The sequence below is a fragment of the Hevea brasiliensis genome, chromosome 1 (genome assembly GCF_030052815.1).
Source record: "Hevea brasiliensis isolate MT/VB/25A 57/8 chromosome 1, ASM3005281v1, whole genome shotgun sequence".
In the NCBI taxonomy this organism is placed as follows: Eukaryota; Viridiplantae; Streptophyta; class Magnoliopsida; order Malpighiales; family Euphorbiaceae; genus Hevea; species Hevea brasiliensis.
The window spans coordinates 11,241,864-11,255,265 of record NC_079493.1 but is presented as its reverse complement, the minus strand read 5'-3'; positions in this window follow the sequence as shown (position 1 = coordinate 11,255,265).

Sequence of the window (13,402 nt, the reverse complement as noted above, 5' to 3'; positions counted from 1 at the left end):
TGCAAGAAAAGAATTTCATTCTCACAAAATCATGCATAATTTCTATGTAAATTTTTTTAAGTTAAAAAGAATGAAATTATTTCATTCCAAATATGAGAATCCACAATAAAAATATCAATTGAAATGAAAATTCTCCATTGCAAACAAAAGGTTATAAATTTTAATAAAGAAATAAAATTTCGTGCAATTAATTAAGCTCAAAGAAAAGCAACAAATGAGAGAGGGAAGAGAAAGGAAGGGAGTGGGTTGGAATTGGAAATCATTATTGGAGAAGATATTTTCAATGCCCCCATTATTACTATTAGGGGTGTTCAGTTTTGGTTAAGAACTAGAATCGAACTAAAATTTCGATATGGTTTCAGATCGGTTTTTAATTATTTTTGTTTTGGTTCAGTACGGCTCTCGATTTTTCAATTTTTGTTCGATTCAGTATGATTTCAGTTTGGTTATCAGTATTTAAAATAATTTTATATAATTATTTCATTAAAAAGTCATACTTAAATTAGCATTTAAATTTTAAATTAGGTTATTAAAACATAATATATCATATAATATACATTTTAACTATTTATTAATCATATAATATTAGGTTGTATTTAGTTTATAATTATATATACATATATAAATATATATAATTATATTGAGTGTAAATAATACATCTAAAAAAATAGAAAAATATATGTACAAATTCTGTTCTCGATTCGATTCTGGTTTAATACGATTTCGGTTCGATTTTGGTACAATTTCAGTTCGATTCTTAATGAAGTAACAGAACCGAACCAAAGCATCAAAATAACTTCGGTTCAGTATGGTTCCTGTCAACTCGGTATTATCTTTCGGTTTGGTTCGATTCCCCCAAAAACTAGGCACAACTCTAATTACTATACTAGTTAAAAGCTCGTGTGATGCAGTGGTTCACATTTAAATAAATACAATTTCTATACTGATGAACGTTTAAAAAAAATAATAAAAAAATATAATAAATACATTTAAAACATAATATGACAAAGTATGACAGCCTTCAATCTTCTCCCAAAAAGTATGACAACATCTAATTGAAATTAATTAATTTGGCACACATAAAAAATTTTCAATAAACAATTCCCAACCATTTCCAAGTTTTGCTACTATTAATGGATCTCCAAACACGTTCCTTTAGGAAATGCTCTTTGCAACCCATCTATAAACTTATCTGGCATTTATGCTTAAAAAATCAAGTGGAGCCCCTAAACAAAAATGGGAATCAAAATAGAATACACAAATCACAAATTTAGGAGCAATAAAGGAAAAAGGACCACGCAAAGCAAGTAACACTAAGGTGCGACAATCCAAGTTGAAAAAAGGATGAGCAAGCAATTTGAAGACAACTAAAGGTAATTGCTATTTGCTAAATCATATATTTAAATAGTTCTTATTTTGAAATCATAAAATGCCAAGTGCTCTCAAAATTCAATCCTCTAACATTTCTCATTACCATACCAATTACAAGAATTTGAAGAGTTAAAATTATCTGAAAAAATAAAAAATGCTACATTTAAAGAATAAAAAAATGTTATTTTTGTGACTTGAATTTTGGATATATTTTTCACGGACCCGAATTGTGACCCGATCCAAAAGTTTTCTCGTTGTGACCCGATTGAGATAAAAAGTAAGATCTGTGGTGGTAGTAATCAACCCGTGCCTGAAGCCCACCACTTATCTCCTTGGGGGTACGGGGGCAACGCCTTTGCTGTATGGACTAGTATAAATATTATAATATTCCATCATTTGTGGTAGAGTTGTGAAATATTCAGGAAACACACTAGAGTTAGGGTTTGAGAGTTTTGATTGATTATATCTTGCTCTTTTCATCATAGTGGAACTTTTTTTCTTATCGTGCCCGTGGACGTAGACCTTATGGTTGAACCATGTTAAATCCTGTGTTATTCTTTTTCTCTTTTCAATACTGTGTGATTGTGTGATTTGTGTGTGCCTTAGATTTGCGTGCTTGTTAGAATAAATTAGTATCAGAGCTTTGTGCGCAAAACCTAGGGTTTACAGATGGCGTCGTCTTCAATGAAGTATGAGATAGAGAAGTTTAATGGTGGATCAAGTTTCAGTCTGTGGAAGATTAAAATTAAATCTTTCTTGATCCTACAAGGTCTATGCAAGGTAATCGAGGATAACTTTCTAGAAGGTATGAAAGAGGAGGAGAAGGCTGATCTAAAGGAGAGAGCCTTAAGTGCGATTTTCATGAGCGTAACTGATAATGTCCTACGAGAGATTGCTAGTGAAAGCTCAGCATCTACAGCATGGAAAAAATTAGAGGAGTTATATTCTGCCAAATCACTGACTAACCGCCTATATCTGAAGAAAAGACTTTACAATCTGAGAATGAGCAAAGGTACGCCCATTAAAGAACATCTGGATGAATTCAATTCAATTTAAAGAACATCTGGATGAATTCAATTCAATCATTATGGATCTGAAGAACATCTGGATGAATATGGCCCTTATTGTTTTATGTTCTTTGCCACCCTCCTATGAAACTTTTGTTGATACTCTATTGTATGGGAAAGATAGTATTTCACTAGACGATGTTAGTAATTCTCTAAAATCGAAGGAGTTGAAAAAGAAATTTCCAGATAATAGATAAAGATTTGAGGGGGAAGGTTTGATGAGCAGGGGAAGAACACATTCAAAGGAGGGTTCTTCCAGTAGGAAGAAATCTAAGGCTAGATCTAAGTCAAGAATGAAAAAGGCCAACTATTTTGAGTGCGGAGAGCAAGGTCACTACAGGAGAGACTGTCCCAAGTTGAAAAATAAAAAGGGAAAGCAACCAGAAAGTTTTGCGAATGTGGTTGATAGTTTTATTGATTCTGATAGTGATGACAGTGCTGGAGAAATTTTTTCCGTGAGTTTAGATCATGGACAAAATTCCTGGATTCTTGATACTGGTGCTACTTATAACATGTGTCCACATAGAAACTGGTTTGTCACTTACAAACAGATGAATGGCAAAGTGTTCTGGGCAATGATCGTGCATTATCTGTTGAAGGAATTGGTAACATCAGATTGAGGATGTTTGATGGCATTGTCAGAACTATAGAGTGTTGGCATGTTCCAGGACTAAAGAGGAACTTGATTTCTCTTGGGAGACTTAACTCTCATGGATTCAGATACCATGTAAAGAATGGAGTTCTCAAAGTGTACAAGGGCTCTATGGTGAAGAGCAGTTTGGTTTCAGAATTATATTTTCTTCAGAGCAGTACAGTTTCAGGGGAAGCTGTAGTAGCATCCGAAAGCAATAATCAGAATCAGACTCAATTGTGGCATATGCGTCTTAGTCATATGAGTGAAAGAGGATTATCTGTGTTAAGCAAGTGGGATTTGTTGGATGGGCAGAAAACAGAATCTATGGACCTTTGTGAACACTGTGTGTTTGGCCAGCAGACCAGGGTCAAGTTCGATAAAAAAGTAGTGCACAAAACCAGAGGAATGGTGGATTATATCCACTCAGATCTATGGGGTTCTAACAGAATCCCTTCCAAGAGTGGTGCCAGGTACTTTATGACTTTGATTGATGATTTGATAAGTGCATAATTTATTAATTTTACTCTCATCACATTTAGTGCTTTTAGTGTGTTTTTATGTTTAATTCAGTTGGTTAAAATATATTTATCATTTAGGCATATTTTTAGATAGTTGTGGAATAATTGTGTTAAATGGAGAAAATTTCAGTGTTTGACCTTTGCTGTATTTTTTAGGTGTTTCTAAAGTTATGAGTCTCCAAATTGAGTGCTGTTTAATCCATTGAAAAGCTAAGATAGAGCACTTCAAATGATAAAGAGGGACCAAAGCCCAAATCAGTCTCCAAGATTAACAAAATGAGCTATGGATCTATTGCAAAAGCCCAGACTTGATGTGTCACGACCAGTTTTAGTATTTATTTTGTATCTGGAGTTTCAGACGTCCAAATGAAGCAAGCCCAAGCCCAATTAAACCTTAAGAGTCACCTCTACAACTTCTATGAAGGGTTGGATGCGAGATGAGGCCATTATAATTGTGAAAAATGGCAATGAAATCATCACTATGGGCTGGACCGTCTATCTAAACTAGTCCCGATATTTGAGCCATAACTTGGGCTGTAGACCTCGGATTTGGGCGAATGAGTACCCGTTGGAAACTAAGAAATAGGGTTATAACTTTCCTGAAGAGGGCAGAGGCAGATTCGGAAATGAAGTCGCTGAAAATCGGCCTTGATTTCAAAGACGTGAATGCAGACTGAAAATCTATCTTTTGAATTTCAAAACTTTTCCTAGTTTGGTTCTTATCTTTGGAATTAGGTTTTTTACTATAAATACGTCTTTGGGCAGCAGCTAAAAGCATCCCATTCAGACCTTCGTTCTCCATTCTTTTTTAGATTTCTTCTTTATTTTTCTTTATCTTTCTATAAGCCATGAACATGAGTGGCTAAGTTTTTAATTCAGTTCAAGGGATTCAAGTTCTTATGTGTGATTTGTGAGATCAGGTTCTTAATTTAATTTATGTCTTTTTGAATATTTATTATTTTTTAATTTAATTGTTTTTGATCTGTTGAATGATTTGCTAAAAAGGCCTATTAGTTAATTGTTTGATTTGATCAATTGCTAGTTCATCTTCATAATCCGTAATTGTTGTGTAAGATTGAATATGAGTAGCAATTAGGCTTTATTGATTATGATCCAAGTTTTCGATAATAACCTAAGGAAACAATAGGGTGGATTAAATGATTTATGCTTCATAAATTGTTGTTCAGCTTAACTATCTCCTTTTCTTAAAGCAATTATTAATTTGATGAGGATTGTTTAATACCAACTCAGTTAATAATTAGAGTCAATAAGAGTGCTAGGCTCGAATTAATGAGTATAGGGAAGTCAGGGGTTTACCTCGCTGTTTGGTAAATCTACGTTAAGTATTCAATAAGATACAATTTTATTTCTTTTATCTATGATCGAATTAATGCATTGGAATGAGAATTACATTGGACTGAAGTTTGTTTAATTTGAGAGTTTCTTATTTAATTTTAGATCTTAAATTTTGGATTTTTGATTTCTTCTTTGGATTGTGAATTTACCCCCCCCCCCCAACCTTTGTTTCTTTTTCCAGTACATAAGTGCATGAAATTTAATAATTCAGTCTCTAGGGTTCGACTTGGATTTACCATTTACTGTAGAAAATATTTCATAATTGGTGATTTTAGTTAATTTAATTTCTGGTGAATTCGACACCCATCATGATTACTCTTGGATGGTGTGGGTGTATTTTCTGAAAACAAAAGATGAGGCATTTTCAACCTTTGTAAAGTGGAAGATGATGATTGAGAAGCAGACAGAAAAGAAGGTCAAGCGTTTTAGAACTGATAACGGGTTGGAATTTTGCAATCGTGAGTTCGATGAATTCTAAACTCTTAATACATAATATGCCTTTTCGTAAATTTTTGTGCTATCTCTTAATTTTGCATATTGTGTTGCCATTGAGGACAATGTCAAATTTGAGTTTGGGGGTAGAGATGCATTTCATGCATTGCATTCACTTTACATTTCATTACATCGCTTAACTATATCCATATTATACTTGTGTATAAAAAATTCAGAAAATTTCTTTACAAACTTTGAGAATTTCAAATGGTTTTTAACTTAGAATTATAACCAAAAATATTAATAAGCTAATAATTGGACTCCATGGAATTGAGGAATAAATGTATCTGGATAGGCAAAAAGGCTTTAATAGGTTGTTTGTGAAAAACTTAATCACCTAGTGGAGCTAGACTAGTTAAATCCCTTCATAGCTATTAATCTATCACATTGAACTTGCAAAATTAGGAGAAGATTTTTGAAATACAAATAAACCTAAAAAAATGTCTCACTAGCCCTAGAACATGTCTCATAGACTTATCGAAGCGAAATCCTAGCATATGCTTGACAAAAAGATTATTAAGTCATTCTTTGATGCAGCCTCATTAAGTCTTAGCCACCCCCAGCTATAATATATCCATTGTACCCAACTTGAGCTCATATTTTTACCTATATGATTTCCTTTGTTTACCCATAATTATTTACCTAGTCCCTAGCTTAAACACTAACCATTACCCTTTTTGAGGAACGCCTAATACATAAAAGGATAGGTATTCCGAGTACAAAAAGAGAAAGATGGGGAGAAGGTGTGGAAACCAAGAATAGTGCAAGTGTGCAATTGAAATCAAAGAAAAATTTGCCTTTCTAACCCATCAAAAGCAATGAGTTTGGGGGAGGGGACAAAAAGGGACAAAATATATATATATATATATATATATATATATATATATATATATATATATATATATATATATATATATATATATATATATATATATATATATATATATAAGTTCCAAAAGTATCATGAAAATATGCTTAGCATTATAAAGAACCCTTCTTCCCCACATAAAATTAGCAGAATAAACTTCCCCACACAAAATCAGTAGAATAAACTTGGTATACTTAGAACTTTGTACATGAAAGCTATCCTCGTATTTGCACTCCCTAAAACCCTTCATTGGTAACTAAATCATTATCCCTTAACCCCATTACAACCTTTCTAAAGACTTTTTGATCTTTTGAGAGTGTGTGCTACATTAGTGGAGATAGGGAATTGATATGTGCCTATGGAGTTGGAATTAAATCAAACTCACTAATAATATAAGCAAATTTGGGGGAAGTAAGTATTTCTTAAGTCTATCCTAATAAAACAAGTTACTTATGACTTACTAATAACCTTATATAGAGGAATAATTAGTTGAAATACCCTGAAAGGGGTGAAGCTTTAAATAGGCAGCCATTGAAACCCTTATGCCTTGGAAGAGGGTGGTTGGAATGGAGGATTAAAGCAGTTCAATTGTATGCATATTGAATTTATGGTTATATTTCTGGGTCTTCCCCTAAAATGTGTTCTAAAAAGGTTTTGATTTGCTTAAGGACAAGCAAAAGTTTGAGTTTGAGGGTATTTGATATACTTGTATTACATAGATGTTTTTAAGCACATTTACACAGCATTTCGTAGCATTTAGATATGTAATTTTATGCATAATCATGAAATTCATTAACTTTTGTAAATCTCATTGCTCTGCACTAAATTCTATATTTTCTGTATATTTTCAGGTTTTTTAAGGGAGTTCCAAAGCATAGAAGTAAAGAATAAGGCTTGGAAAAACTCAAAGAAGAAGAGCATTGTTACTGATACACTTTACACAGGTCGTGTAAACATACCACTGACCCGTGTAACTTACTATTAGGAGAAAACCAATGAAGACAAGAGGAGACACAGTACACAGGCCGTGTAACATGACCCGTGTAACCTGCAGAGACCCATGTAAGATTCTGCTTGGCTAGAAGAACAATAGAACACGGGCCGTGTAATTGGACCCGTGTAACTAGCCAAGACCCATGTAACTTTCTACCCAAATATCAAATGCAACTTTCAAATTCCAGTAAGTTACATGGCCTAGTGACACACAGGCCGTGTATTAGCCGACAACCAATTTCCTAATTTGATTCTAGCTCTAGTTTTTACACTCAGAACAGACTTCTGATACCATTGGGACTCTAAAAACTTAACCCTAGGACATTGAATCTAAATAGAAGCAGCAGAAAATAGAGAAGGGGATCCCCATTCTTCATACACACATCCTCATATACATACATACATATTCATCATTCTCTCCAAGTCGTCTTTAAGAACAGTACATTAGCATCAAAGGGAAGTCCTCAGCTGAAGTTCTACAAGTTCAAAGCTACAGAGAATTCTCCCCGGTTCTTTTATTTTATTTCTTTAGGCTATTTTTATATTCTTTTATTTTACTTTTGTTATGGTTGTTAAACTCACTATGAGTGAGTAGTTTCTTCATTCTAGAATTAGGAGAGTAACGCTTGTAATCATTATTATGGATAAATATTGAGTTTTATCTATTGAATTTGAGTTTTGTTCTTTGAATTAATGTTCTGTGTTCTTAATGCATGCTATGTGTCGGTACCCACTTAGACATGATATAAAATACTAATTGAAGAACTGAAAGGTGAAGGTTAGTATTGGAAAATCAGAATATTAAACTTAGGAAATTTGACTTAGAGATAGGCTGGAATCCTTCATGGAATTCCATAATTAATCATAAATCTTAAAGGGTTTTTATCAGGACTAATCACCAATAAAAGTAGGGTTTAGCTTTAATTGAAATACGCCTTAGGTGCCTTGAGAGAGGACTTAGGATATCTTACGATTAATTTCCATCAAATGAACGATTCTCAATCCAATGAATAGACAAGATTGAATCCATAATAAGGTTAAAGTATGAAATCTTAATTCTGGAATTGTTTTGACAGATTGTTTTATTTTAAGTTCATTGTTCTCTTAGTTTTTAGTACTCAAAATAAATTAGATTCACTCTTCCATTATATTTGGTAGGCTTAGACAGTCATAATTGTTGTGTAATTTAGTACTTGCTAATTAAATTCCTCGTGGGATAATACTCTACTCACTACTTTATTACTTGTTAGCGATTCATGCACTTACGGGGTTGTAAAATCAACAAATAGCCCTCTTTCATTTTCTCGATCTCTCTTCCCATTTTCTTTCCTCTCCCTCTAACTCCTCACCCTATCCAACCTAAGACACCCTATCCTTACTTTTTAATGAAGGAGAATCACCTCTAAGCCTCTAATAAGGGTATAGACACCTTTCCCTCTCTCTTACCAAGTGATTTGAAGAACAAGTGGAAGGAACTCTCACTCTTATTCACTATGCATTTTATCATCACATCTAAAACCACTAACCTATGGTGAATAGTTAGAGCCTTATTAGGGATAACTTTACAATTCTTACATAAAACTTTGTCCCCTCCTTTAACGAGGTAAAAATCTATTTAGTTATGATTTCCTCCACTCCTAAAGGTAGTCAAGTGTGATTTTCCTTTTTTGAAAAATAAATTTCCCAAAACCAAATCATAAGTCGATGCAAATTCTAAAATGGTCTTCCCTTTCTTTTTCATACTCTCATATTTGAACCCTCCATGCACCCATTCAAAATCATTATTGCTACTACCCACATGTCCATTCAAATATACCCTAATAAAAATCTTGTAATAATTGGGAATCCCTTAAACCAATGCATGTATATCTTTCAAGAATTTGCTTTTAGCTTCCTTATTCAAACCTACTTAAGGTGCATATGCATTGATATTGATATTGATAATAGTATCATTTCTTAATATTAATTTCAAGGAGATAATCTTATAACTAATTCTTTCATTTCTGTCACTTTATCTTGTAATCTTAGTCCTATTATGATTCCTACTTTATTTCTATTCTTCAAAAAAAAATCCTACTACCAATTCTTTTTATTTCTATCTCTTTATCTTTAAATCCTGGTTCTACTATGATTCTTACTCCATTTCTATTCTTCTCAATTTCGAAATATTTCAACTTATAACCCGTGCTACTAATTTCTCTCATTTTTTTATCTGTTTATTTCATTTCTTGAAGATAAGCTATTTCAACCCTCATTCTCTTCATAATATTCACAAACTTTATTGATTTTCTACTCAATGATCCTATGTTCTAACTATTTGAGCAAATTTTACTCTTTTGGACTAATTTATTTACCCTCTCTTAGACCTAGCCAAGACCAGGCCTTTAGTTTGGATTAATTCTAGTTCGTAAAAGTTCAAGTTTAAAATGATTTCAATTTGAAACGATTTTATATGTTTTCAGTCCAGCCCTAGTTCTATTGTTAAAAAAATAATAATAAAGAGATCTAATATGAATTGAAAAAATAAATAAATTTTGAATCAAGTGGGTGTCAATTTAGAACTGCTTATTTAGAACAACGATTTTAGGCTGGTTTCAAGTCAGGTTCAAGGAGAGGGATAGGAACTGGCTCCTTATATCTTGATTCTAGACCTATTCATGAACCACAATCGTTGATGTAGTCTAATCCCAAGTTTAACTTAAGACGATTCCAGTTTGATTCATGATTCGGATCGACTTGAGGTTGGGTTTGCCCACACTGATCCATTTTGAACTCAACCCAAACTCAATACATATATTATTTTCAAAATTCAAACTTGACTATATATTACTTAAACTCATCTCAATAGAATTTAATCAAAATGAATATTAAAAAAATTTTGGCCTATTGGATAAAAAAATCTAAAACCATTAGGATATTCACAATTGTAGCCAAAGCTTTTTTTTGTATGTATTATATCTCGATTCTAGACCTATTCATGAACCAAAATCGTTGATATAGTCTAATCCCAAGTTTAACCTGAGACGATTCTAGTCTAATTCATGATTTGGATTGGCTTGAGGTCGGGTTTGCCCACACTCATCCATTTTGAACTCAACCCAAACTCAATACATATATTATTTTCAAAATTCAAATTCGACTATATATTACTTAAACTCATCTCAATAGAATTTAATCAAAATTAATATTAAAAAAATTTTGGCCTATTAGATAAAAAAAATCTAAAGCCATTACGATATTCACAGTTGTAGCCAAAGCTTTTTTTTGTATATATTATAGCCGAATCTTGGTTAGTTATCACAATTACAGTCAAAAGACAAATTGAATTTGAAAAGTTAACGGTCCTAAAGTTTTATTTGATTAACAAAATAATCTATTGATTTGAACTATATATTTAAATATTTTTGATTTATTATATAAAATATATTTATAATATAAAATATAAAATATATTTATTTTTAATTGAAATTTTATACTAAATTTTTTTATTAGTTAAAAAATGTTTGAATATAATAAACTATTTAAAAATTACATAATAATATAGTCATCACAAAATGAATACACTATAAAAATCTTTTCAATTATCAATTATGCAAAGTAATCACATTATAGTAAACCAACCATTAAAATTACAGATTAAGCATATGCCATACAATCAATCATCAAAACCTTCTATAATTTTACAAATAAAAATAGTATTTAATCTTTCTAAAATCATATTAATTGCTCATTAGTTTAAAAAGATTAACATACCTAATAATAAACTGACGACTAAAAAAAATTTGCGTAATTGACAACAAAAAAAAAATTTCACAGTTTAAATTAATGGACTTTATTATTGTGTAAAAAATTATTATTTTATTATAATGTTATTATTTTGCATAATTGACAACTAAAAAAAATTACATTATTATTATTTGCGATTACTTTATTATTATTATGTAATTTTTGAATAGTTTATTATATTAAAATATATTTTAATTAATACAAATAAATTTTTAGTATAAAATTAAATTAAAAATAAATTTTTAGCACAAAATTACAATTAAAAATAAATATATTTTATATTTATATTATAATATATTTTATATAATAAATAAAAAAAATATACAGTTTAAATCAATGGACTATTTTGTTAATTAAAATAAAATTTCAATGACTATATAGTAATTTACCATTAACTTTCTTAAATTCAATTTAGTCATTTACTACAATTTTGATAACTAAATAAGATTCGGTTATAACACACATAAAATAATATTTTGCTACAACTGTGAATACCTTAAAAATTTTAGATTTTTTTATCCAATGAGCCAAAAATTTTCTACTCATAATCATACCTACTCAATAGGGTGTTTGGTTCCGCTTCTCTAGCTAAAAATCAAAATCGGAACCAAACCTTTGGTTCTTTAACTCTTAGGAATCATAATTATAACCAAACTTTGGTTTTGGTTTCGGTTTGATTCTAAGCAATTTTGGTACGTTTTTATTTCTAGCTTTGGTTTTATTTTAATTTCAATTTCAATTATTATAGCATTTTTGTGTTCATTTTAAAATAGAAAATATCTAATATGAAAACAACAATAAAATAATAATACTAACATTAAAATAATAGTATTAATATCAAAAATATGTTCTTTAATCAAAATATTATATTATCTTTTATATATTTCTTAATTATGTAATATTTAACTAAAAGATATATATAATTAAAAATTAAAATGTATATTATATGACTTATATGTGATTTTGTCATATAATTAAGGTTTATAAAATGATTTAATGCATTCAAGACTAAAATTATTTTAAAAATTTAGAAAAATGAAAGATAATATTAAATTATATATATATATATATATATATATATATATATATATATATATATATATATATATACACACATATGTTTGTATCCGTTGTACATATTTATAATTAAATTTTTTATTTATAATTTTTTGTTAATTTTTCATATATAATATAGTAACATAATAAATAAATAAATAATTATATTAAATAAATATTATATTAAAATATAATTTATTTAAAGATTATTGGCAAAAAAATCCGAACTTTTCTACATCCATTAAAGTTATGTTTCTACATCCAAAAGAACTAAATACAGCCTCATATTATATTTCATTTTTCTATATTTTTTTAATAATTTTAATTATAAATACATTAAATCATCTTATAATTCTTAATTATAAATATATTATTATAGTCTATATATATATATGCTTAATTCATAATTACACTTATATTTGATAATTAAAGATTACATAATTAATAAATAGATAAAAAGTATATTAGATGATATACTTGTACTATTATATTATATAATAGGTTTAATTCTAAATTATATATATAACTTATAGTTAAAGATTATATAATTTAAAAATAATTAAAATATGTATTATACGATATATTAAGTATTAAAAATCTATTTTAAAACTTAAATATTAATTTAAGTATGACTTTTTATGAAAATAATTGCATAAAATTATTTTAAGAATTGAGAACTAAACTAAAATTATATCGAATCAAACCAAAATCGAAAAACCAAAAATCATACCGAATCGAAACTAAAACAACAAAAAACAAGACCGGAATTATACCAAAATTTTGGTACCATGACCTAACTCCAATATACTCATTCCTGTTTCTTTGGTAGCCTTCCAACTCCTTTCTCTTTCACACTCATCTTTAGCACCTCTTCCCCTAGAACTCTTTAAACTATAGCTTGAAGTTTACAAACAACAAGACTTTCCAAAGAGAGTTTTATGAACAAAGTAATTGCATTATTGAATAAAAGGAGAAGATATTGAAGAAATTATTGAATACAAACATAGTATAACCCTTCATCAAGTCTACATTTAATCACTTAATCAAAATCTATGGGCTACTGAATCACCTTTTTATACCTTTCAGATTCCTACAAATTAAATACAATTATTGTTGACAAAAAAAAAAGATTATATTATTAAAAATAAGTTGAACATTTAATGCAAATCTTTTTTATGTAACGCACCCATCACCCATAAAGTGAACACAAAACCTCAGAAACGTGCATAGCTCGGTTCCGTTGTTAAAGACTGGGTTCACG